The sequence below is a fragment of the Staurois parvus genome, unplaced genomic scaffold (genome assembly GCF_062004578.1).
Source record: "Staurois parvus isolate SC_StPar_1 unplaced genomic scaffold, SC_StPar_1.0 ptg000235l, whole genome shotgun sequence".
In the NCBI taxonomy this organism is placed as follows: Eukaryota; Metazoa; Chordata; class Amphibia; order Anura; family Ranidae; genus Staurois; species Staurois parvus.
This window is the reverse complement of record NW_028318031.1, coordinates 97,336-107,976: the sequence shown is the minus strand read 5'-3', so window position 1 is coordinate 107,976 and position 10,641 is coordinate 97,336. Positions and strand designations below refer to the sequence as shown.

General features: G+C 40.7%; 1 long non-coding RNA gene across 1 annotated transcript; it reads left to right on the top strand.

Moving 5' to 3' along the window:
* Positions 1-1,671: 1,671 nt before the first annotated feature.
* On the top strand, positions 1,672-7,207 carry LOC149460058 (uncharacterized). Its single transcript, XR_016313138.1, has 3 exons — positions 1,672-1,792; positions 4,458-4,582; positions 7,071-7,207. It is a non-coding gene; the product is annotated as an uncharacterized LOC149460058 (long non-coding RNA).
* Positions 7,208-10,641: the final 3,434 nt, after the last annotated feature.

The window sequence follows — 10,641 nt, the reverse complement described above, 5'->3', positions numbered from 1 at the left end:
TCATTAGTGCTGTCTATCAGTGCCGCCTATCCGTGCCACCTCATTAGTACTGCCTATCAGTGCCCTTTAGTGCTGCCTATCAGTGCCCATCAGTGCCGCCTATCAGTGCTGCCTCATCAACGCACATCAGTGAAGGATAAAAAATGCCTGTTTGAAAAATTTTATAATAGAAACAAAGAAACTTTTTTTTTTTTTTCAAATTTTTTGCACTTTTTTATTTATAGCGCAAAAAGTAAAGCGCCCAGTGGCAATTAAATACCACCAAAAGAAAGCTCTACTTGTGAGAAAAAAATGATCAAAATTTCATATGGGTACAATGTTGCATGACCGCGCAATTGTCAATCAAAGTGCGGCAGCGCTGAAAGCTGAAAATTGGCCTGGTAAGGAAGGGGGTATAGGTGCCTGGTAGGCAAGTGGATAATGAGGGTGGGGGAGGGGAAAGTAGTCTGAATCGGGTCATGTAGCGCCCCCACATGCCGTGATGAATAATGAGGGTGGGGGAGGGGAAAGTAGTCTGAATCGGGTCGTGCAGCACCCTCACATGCTGTGATGAAGTAAAACTTTGGTGAGGGAAGGGAGAGTAGTCTGAATCAGACTTGCTCTGCCAGCCAATCAGGAGTCTCCTTCCATGGTCCCACATGACAACATCTCTTCTTTTCTTCAATTGTTCGCTTGTTGCTCTTCTCATGTCATGTGGTCTGGGTGGACACACCACTGATTGGTTCTGGCCTCACCATCCCCCCAAAGTGTTCGCACAGCCTTGGTAGTGAGCCTTCCTTCACCTAATTCCTATGGTGTGTCCTGGGCTATATAAACCCTTCCAGGATCTGTGAGGGCCACATCATGGAGAGCCCGTCCATCTCATTCCCTTTATTCCTAGACGTGTCTGCTGTGATGTATGTGTAGATGTATTATTATTAATAATGTATACCTCCTACACCGAATACAGTACTCATACATTACACACAACCGCTCAGCCGCCATCCCCGGATCACACACCGACATACCCACAATCCTCTGCAACGTTTATGCAAATGAGAGGGGCGTGGACTTTGCAACCTACCACTCAGAAAACGGGGGCGTGGCGGCAGAGCATGGGGGCGGGGCGACAAAGCTTTGGGGCAGCATCTCTATGTCCTCCCATTGAACTTTTTAGAGGGGGTGGCTTTCACCTCCATAAATGTGGGGGCGTGGTACCTCTCTAAATGAGAGTGGGGAAAAGACCGAAACTCCGCCGCCTGGGGGGAGGAGTATGGTGTAGAACTCTTCGAGGGGGCGGAGAAGAGGCGGGGTCAGAATCCTCATCTGCCATGATGGAAGGGGCGGGTCTCCACCTAGGGGGAGGAGAACAGGAGGCAAATCATAGAGAAAGAGGCGGCGCTCTGTGGGTTGTGCCGTCTGCCGTTGTAGAGATTCAACATTTTGTTGCCACCAAAACATGAATGCAGGAGACCTTTTTCTAATGGGGGCACCTTTTCCTGTGACAACTGTCTGAGAGGATATCCTTCACATTGGAAAGATATCTCCTCTTCATGTTGAGGCAACATTGAAGGAAGTGAAGGGAATTCTCTGAAGGGGATTGCTCTGCGGTTTCCAAGACCTAAGATGGCCGCCATACCGCTTCCTGCTCTGCGTCCGACGTCACTTCCTTTAAAGGACGCAGAGCAGGAACCGGAAGTGGTACGGCGGCCATCTTAGGTCTTGGAAACCGCAGAGCAATCCACCTGGAAGCTGCCTGGTAATCCCTTGAACAGGGAATACATCTATCACGCTCGTTTTTTATGTGTTTGATGTAAGCAGATTGATTAAAAGGTGTTGTTCCATTTACCATACGGTGTCACACTATTATATCATTGCTTTTCACCTATATGTGTCTTGGAGGACTCTGTATGAGATCTGGGCAAGGCTCATGTGGGACCATGAGGGGAAGGTAATCAAAGTGGAAAGTTTCAGGAGTAGAGGAGAGGAGAAGAAGCGTTTTCTGGTGATACCTTCTATTGATATACAAGGCGTTTTTTCCCAAGATTTCTGGGAAGGGTATACTTGCTGATTTCAGTAGAGGTGACACATCACTGGAGTTGTGTTGGGCACAGAGTGAAGCACATCACTGATTTTGCACAGTGTTGGTTTATTTTTGCTTTTGGTTTTGCACACTTTTTGCACTAAATATAGAGCGATATGGAATATTGTCATTGAGATAATGCACTATTGTGAGTTTGTTTTTCTCTGAGGCATTTTCCAACCTTTGGGAGCCAGAGGAAAAGCTCAACATCTTTAAAGAAATATCAAGTTGGACTTTGGGCATTGCTTTATTTATTTACATTTTGGACTTTAAATGACACTGGGTATTAATTTTACTATATTTGTGGAAAAGACTTTATTTACTTTATTTTAATTTCAACACTATTTGCTTGTATATTTGTATATTTTGGAGATTTATTTTTTAAAGATTTGATTGTCACTAAATATAGGGTGTGGATTTTATAAGGTGGGGACCCATTCATATTGTTATTTAATCATGCAACACTGTACCCATATGAATTTTTTAGACAGATAAAGCTTTATTTTGGTGGTATTTATTCACTACTGGGATTTTTATTTTTTTTGCTATGTAAATGAAAGTCCAAAAATTTTGAAAAAAAGTGTTTTCTTATAAAATTTTGAAAATATATATTTCATCATAAATCTTGGCCAAAATGTATTCCGTTATCTTTTTAGTAAAAAAAAAATCCCAAATTAGTTTATAACCAAAATTATAATGTTTAAACATTTTTTTTTACTATTTTATTTTTTTATATTTGTTTTTTTACATACTGTCACTCTAGGAGTAGAGTGTCCCTTTTTTTTTTTTTTTTTTTTACACTGATTGCTTTTACACGCATAAAGGCTGTAAAAGCAATCATTTCTCATTCTCTCTGGCTGCATTCTTGCAGCCATTGAAAACTACTGCGTGAGCTGTGATTGGTCACAGCTTGTCACATGGTACAAGGGTGTTGTGATCATTCACAGATTTCACACGTAGTAAGCACTGATGTCAGAAATGACATCTTGCTTACTACTCTGCATGTGATCACTGATTGGCCAATCAGTGATCACATGATCGGGACCTCACACAGAGGTCCTGTACGACGATCAGTGTTCCACACTGACACAGCGGGCACCGGATCACGGTGCTGCGAGCTCCCAGGGAGCGTGCACAAGTGGGGAGTGGAGAGGCCGTTTATAAACGGCCACCCGACCCTGCACTGCCACCGTCCAGCCGTTTATATACAGCGGCCGGACGGGAGGTGGTTAAATAAGATGACATTTTACAAGTGTGTTCCACCCTCCCCCCCCCTTTTTTTTTTTCTATATATAAAATGCAAGGGGAATTTCTAAGCGAGTTTATATAAAACTTTTTAACCCATTTTTGCTCCTGCTCTTACTGGTACAACAGTGGCATGTAAAAATGCCGAGCCATTACAGCTGTTTTTTTTTTTTTGTTTTTTGTTTTTTTTATACTTTACCAGGAAATTGAGCATTTGTTTTCATTAGTTTTTTGCTGAAAAATATTTAAAAAAAAAAAAAAAGTTCATACATTAAAATTTTTTTTTTACCTTCTTAAAATATTTTCAGGGTTTCATGTGCATTTTTATGTACAAATGTGCACAAAATTTAAAAAAAATTGGCTCTGTAAGTGATGTGTTTAGGAAACGTTACTCGGGGTGCTGGATGTATGCTGGACTCTTGGTTTTCTGGCACCTATAGACCTTTGTCGTGTACTATGCATATCCAGATGCACAGATTAATGAAAATATCAGGAAATCCATATTGGCTGTGTGCATTCCAGTTGAGAAAATTTGAGAATTCTCACCTGGCAATATAATGGCCCTTCTGGGGTACAAGTGTCAAGAAAATTTCAGTTGAGTTTTCTCTTGTCAGTAGTATTAAGTCTGCAAGTGTCAATTTCCTTTAGATTTTCCAAAAGATATGCGGTCAAACCTAAACTTTCAGTTTGTATGCAGTCAGGAAGGCTCTTGCGTGTCTTAGTTGAAGGTAAATCTAAAGGAAATTGAATAGGAAAGTTGTGTAATGTATGGCCAGCTTTAGCCTCTGTTCTGCAGTTGCCATGGTGCTGCGCGTGTGATTGGTTATAACACCAACCATTAAATGGCTTGACAGTTTAGTTGAAAGATGCAGGTAACTGTGACAGTTTTTCTCATGGGATGCTCTGAATGTCATTTATGTGAAACTGTTAAATCGGTGTGTGTATATCTCTGCTTTTAGTTGTGTTCGTATAGTAGCATAATAGCGTTCCCTTGGGTCTCTGGGACAGATAATGAAGCTGAAATTCCTGCTTTACATGCTAATTCTATTCAATGTTGGCCATCATTTCAAAGTTCATGCCATATTTGCTAATGTGTATTTGGTATTTCTGGTTAAAATCTTTTTTTCTTTTTTTTTACTCCTTTTGTTAGATTTGTCAGTATTTGTTGCAAATCTGAATTCTGAAAAAGATTATGATGAACTTAAAAATGCTCTGAGGGAGTTTTTTTTCTAAGAAGAACTTGCCAGTGCAGGATGTTCAGATTGGAGCCTCCAAGTAAGTATTTCTTAAGATAACGTGCTGAATAGGCGCCCTGTGCTGCAGCTCCTTCACTTGCTCTGCAACTGCATGCTTCTGCTGGGTCTACGGCTAGGTCCACACCTATGCAGTTTGCGTTTCTGCAGTGCTTTTTGCGGTGTGTTTTTGTACATACGGTTTTTTTTCTATTTGCTATGCAGATTAAAACAAAAAAATGCATTAAAAAAAATGCACTACATGCTTTTCTGCATTGTCTCCATTGAAGACTATAGAACCGAAAACTCAACTTTGTGTTAAAAAAAAATGTCCCTGACCCTTTCCAAAAATATATATACAGTCATGGCCGAAATTGTTGGCACCCTTGATATTTTTCCTGAAAATCAAGTATTTCACACAAAAAAGGTATTGCATTAACACATGTTTTGCTATACACATGTTTATTCCCTTTGTATGTATTGGAACAAATATAAAACAGAGGCAGAAAAGCAAATATGACATAATGTCACACAAAACCCCAAAAATGGGCTGGACAAAAGTATTGGCACCCTTAACTTAATATTTGGTTGCACACCCTTTGGAAAACATAACTGAAATCAGTCGCTTCCTATAACCATCAATAAGCTTCTGACACCTCTCACCCGGAATTTTGGACCACTCTTCCTTTGCAAACAGCTCCAGGTCTCTCTTATTGGAAGGACACCTTTTCCCAACAGCAATTTTAAGATCTCTCCACAGGTGTTCAATGGGATTTAGATCTGGGCTCATTGCTGGCCACTTCAGAACTCTCCAGCGCTTCTTTGCCATCCATTTCTGAGTGCTTTTTGACGTATGTTTGGGGTCATTGTCCTGCTGGAAGACCCAGGATCTTGGACGCAAACCCAGCTTTCTGACACTGGGCCCTACAGTGCGACCCAAAATCCTTTGGTAATCCTCAGATTTCATGATGCCTTGCACACAGTCAAGGCACCCAGTGCCAGAGGCAGCAAAACAACCCCAAAACATCATTGAACCTCCACCATATTTTACCGTAGGTACTGTGTTTTGTTCTTTGTAGGCCTCATTCCGTTTTCGGTAAACAGTAGAATGATGTGCTTTACCGAAAAGCTCTATCTTGGTCTCATCTGTCCACAAGACGTTTTCCCAGAAGGCTTTTGGCTTACTCAAGTACATTTTGGCAAACTGTAGTCTTGCTTTTTTATGTCTCTGTGTCAGCAGTGGGGTCCTCCTGGGTCTCCTGCCATAGCGTTTCATTTCATTTAAATGTCGACGGATAGTTCGCGCTGACACTGATGCTCCCTGAGCCTGCAGGACAGCTTGAATGTCTTTGGAACATGTTTGGGGCTGCTTATCCACCATCCGGACTATTCTGCGTTGCAATCTTTCATCAATTTTCCTCATCCGTCCACGACCAGGGAGATTAGCTACAGTGCCATGGGTTGCAAACTTCTTGATAATGTTGCGCACTGTGGACAAAGGCAAATCTAGTTCTCTGGAGATGGACTTGTAACCTTGAGATTGTTGATATTTTGCCACAATTTTGGTTCTCAGGTCCTCAGACAGTTCTCGTCTCCTCTTTCTGTTGTCCATGCTTAGTGTGGCACAGACAGACACACAATGCAAAGGTTAAGTGAACGTCTCTCCTTTTTATCTGCTTTCAGGTGTGATTTCTATATTGCCCACACCTGTTACTTGCCCCAGGTGAGTTTACAGGAGCATCACATGCTTGTAACATTCTTATTTATCCGCAGTTGTGAAAGGGTGCCAATACTTTTGTCCAGCCCATTTTTGGAGGTTTGTGTGACATTATGTCGAATTTGCTTTCTTTCCTCCCTTTTTTTGTTTTGTCCCAATACACACAAAGGGAATAAACATGTGTATAGCAAAACATGTGTTAATGCAATACGTTTCGTGAGAAATACATGATTTCCTGGAGAAATATCAAGGGTGCCAACAATTTCGGCCATGACTGTACCTGTGCTTAAATCCCAATAGCTAGTACATGCATTTATCCATCAGGTGCTAAAAGGGATGTAACCACATATTAATTACACACCTTTAGCACCTGATGGATAAATGCATGTACTAGCTATTGGGATTTCAGCACAGGTAGATCTTGTTTGTTGTATTGTGGGTCTGTAGCCAGACCTGAACCTTGTAGCTCTCCCCATTGTGTCTTTTCCCCTATGCTAGCATTGTGTCCACAGTAGCATTTGCGTAGGCAGAGCAGAGTAGGACTGGCCATAGAGGGATTACTTTGACACAGTTGGCCAGCTTAAGCATGTATTGCAATATGTGTGAACTAAATATCCCTATTTATTGCTTAGTCTGCTGGAAAGGGTATATACCAGTGTGCAGAGGGTCCTCAGAATTTCTAGTGTTAATATGTGGTTACACCCCTTTAGCACCTGATAGATAAATGCATGCACTAGCGGTTGGGATTTGAGCACAGGGATCTCTTGTTTGTTTGCTGTGCTGCAGCTTCTTCACTTTTCCATCTCTACTGCAGGAGGTTTGGCTATGTGGAGTTTGCTACTGCGGAGGAAGTGGAAAAAGCCCTGAAATTAAATGGAAAGAAGGTTCTTTGTTTTGCGATGAAAGTAGAGAAGGCCAACACTCCTGCAGAGAAAACAAAAAATGCAGAGAACATAAGATAGGATCTGTTTGTCCTCCCATATAGTACTTTTGTTTTTAAGTTGATCCGTTGGCTAGTTTTTACATTTTCATAATATGATTATATATTAAATGTACACATCTAGCCTAATAGCAAGCAAGAACAGGTCCTGTGTATCTTTTGGATTCTAATTGACTTTAAGGCATGGATTGTGAAACTCTCTGTAAATTAAAGTCAATTACTGCTCACTCTTTGTTCCCTTTATAGTGATGCTGTTATTGGGGGGACCAAAAAGATGTTGGCAGCCTGGTTGTTATGCTGACACACTGTTTTTAATATTTACTCACCAGTTTTAATAAAGTGAGCAGATAAGGAAGGTTGGGGTTCAGTCAAGCCTATATTTGCATCCTTGTTTCAACAATAGCTTCAGTTTCCTCATAAGTAAAGTTTGCAGTACTAGAGGAAGACAATAGTAGCTTCTTCGTGGTGCATGTTCCAAAGTCGTAGAAATGTAGGCCTGATGTGTTCAGTTAGCCCTTCACAAAAGGTTTGTTCTGTGAGTTTAAATAAACGTTGCATTTCAGTGGTTTTCTAGAGCTATACCTGCATTATAGTCTGCAGTGAAAATCGTTGAATTTTCAAAGTGGGGCTGGTCTAAACTGAATGTAGCAGAACTCCAAGGTGGTGGTCCTGGAGCTGCTTATTTTTCCAGATGGGTTATCTGAAGAAAATTTTAATGAAAATATTTTTAATACTTAAATGAAATGTGTGTAACTTCATAAGACTCGCTTCTAATCTTAGAGAGAGATGCACGAAACTCTGTTTGTTAAGAACATCCCCTATAGCACAACTTCAGAGGAATTGCAAGAGATTTTTGAAAATGCCAAAGACATCCGTCTTCCAACTTCAAAAGATGGTGCTAGTAAAGGGTAAGTAGATCCATGCTGTCTTTGACTGCCTGCAAAACAATTTGCACATTTTAAAGTGTTAGTAAACCGCAGGAGAAAAGTGATCCCTGCAAGTTAATGTCATAATATGCTAGTATGCACTGCATACTATCACATTATGTAAAGCTTATCTTAAAACTAAGCCCTCCGGTGGGGCACTGTCACTGCTGCAGAGGCTTCTGTCTTCACCTGGTCTTCCTTTTCAGGTTCCGTCTGATAGGCCGGGCCATGATGGTGTCACTCATGCGTGTGGGAGTCCCGAGCTACGGCACAGTACTCCGAAGGATTGGCATGGGTATGCCGTTCAGAGCGCATGCGTCGGCTTTAAAAATGGATATCTTCTAAACAGTGCACGTTTAGAACATATCATTTTATCTACAGGTAAGGCTTATAAGCTTACCTGTAGGTAAAAGTTAAAAAAAAAAACAAGTTCACTACCACTTTAATGAGATTAAATGGATTTACCCACGCTTTATTGCATTGAGTTGCCCATTTATTACTGCCAGTGTGTGGTAGCAGACTTTAGAATTGCACAAGAATTTAATACAGTGCACTACAAAATACATACAGTTGTGTTCAAAATAATAGCAGTCAGACATTGCTAACCTGATCAATCACTGTTTTTGGTTCAAAATCATAGCAGTGTGGAGTTCTATTAGTGAGGTCATTCATTCTTTGAAAAACAGGTGGCAATTATTGCCCTTAAGGAAGGAAGGCAGCAAATGTTGTACATGCTGTTTACAGTGCATTTCTCTCTGAAATTCTGAGGAAAATGGGTCGTTCCAGACATTGTTCAGAAGAACAGCGTACCTTGATTAAAAAGTTGATTGGAGAGGGGAAAACATATAAAGAAGTGCAGAAAATGATAGGCTGCTCAGCTAAAATGATCCCAAATGCTTTAAAATGGCAACCAAAACCTGAAAGACGTGGAAGAAAGCGAAAAACTACCATTCGAATGGATAGAAGAATAGCCAAAATGGCAAAGACTCAGCCAACAATCAGCTCCAGGAAGATCAAAGAAGGTCTAAAGTTACCTGTGAGTACTGTTACAATTAGAAGACGCCATGTGAAGCCAAGCTATCTGCAAAAAGCCCCCGCAAAGTCCCACTGTTGAAAAAAAGACATGTACTGAAGAGGTTACAATTTGCCAAAGAGCACATTGACTGGCCTAAAGAGAAATGGCGCAACATTTTGTGGACTGATGAAAGTAAGATTGTTCTTTTTGGGTCTAGTGGCCGGAGACGACCCCCAAACACTGAATTCAAGCCACAGTACACTGGGAAGACAGCGAAGCATGGTTGCGCAAGCATCATGATATGGGATGTTTCTCATACTACGGTGTTGGACCTATTTATCGCATACCAGGGATCATGGGTTAGTGTGAATACATCAGAATACTTGAAGAGGTCATGCTGCCTTATGCTGAAGAGGAAATGCCCTTGAAATGGGTGTTCCAACAAGACAACGACCCCAAACACACCAGTAAATGTGCAACATCTTGGTTCCAGACCAACAAGATTGACGTTATGGAGTGGCCAGCCCAATCCCCGGATCTTAATCCAATAGAAAACTTGTGGGGTGACATCAAAAATGCAGTTTCTGAGGCAAAACCAAGAAATAGAGAAGAACTGTGGAATGTAGGCCAATCATCCTGGGCTGGAATACCTGTTCACAGGTGCCAGAAGTTGGTTGACTCCATGCAACACAGATGTACAGCAGTTCTCAGAAACAGTGCTTATACAACTAAATATTAATTAAGTGATCCAAAGGAAAGCAAAATCTTCAAACATTTTTCAGTTTATATAGTGAATGTTTGAGCTTGTAAAGAAGAATACAAACACTGCTATTTTTTTGAACCATCTAATATTCACTTTTCTTCAATTTTTTAAGCGGAACAACACAAATTTGATATATTTTTCTTCATGTTTTGATTTGATTTTGAATGTGTAGTGTTCCCAATGCATTTGTGTGTATGGAAATAAAAGCTATTAGAAGGATGTTGAGCTTTATTCACTTTTTTCAACACACTGCTATTATTTTGAACACAACTGTATATGTGTAGTAAAATGATCTTTGAATTCTGTTTCTTGAATATATTCAGCTGTGGCATGGTTCTCTATACATGTATATCATGTTAATATGTGAGAATATCTTCATTCCTTTAGAGGCAGTCTCCAGGCTTTCTTTTGATTATACAGTGTAATGTTACTAGTGCTTATAAAGCGCTTACATTTTCTACTGACTGCAATATTCCATTATTTGGCCTGCTTGGACTACAGGCTAGCAAGGACTTTTTGGGACTGTTGGTAATGCCAATGCATCTAGAGACCTACGCCAGCTTTTTTTAAATATATTGGAGAACAATCGGGGTTCTGGTCATACCCTATCTGTCTTTCTGAAATTCTACTATTGTGTACAGTAAAGGTCATAGAAGATACTGGTCTCCTGTGCATAAGATGGATTTACAGTGGGGCAAAAAAGTATTTAGCCACCAAGTGTGCAAGTTCTCCCACTTAAAA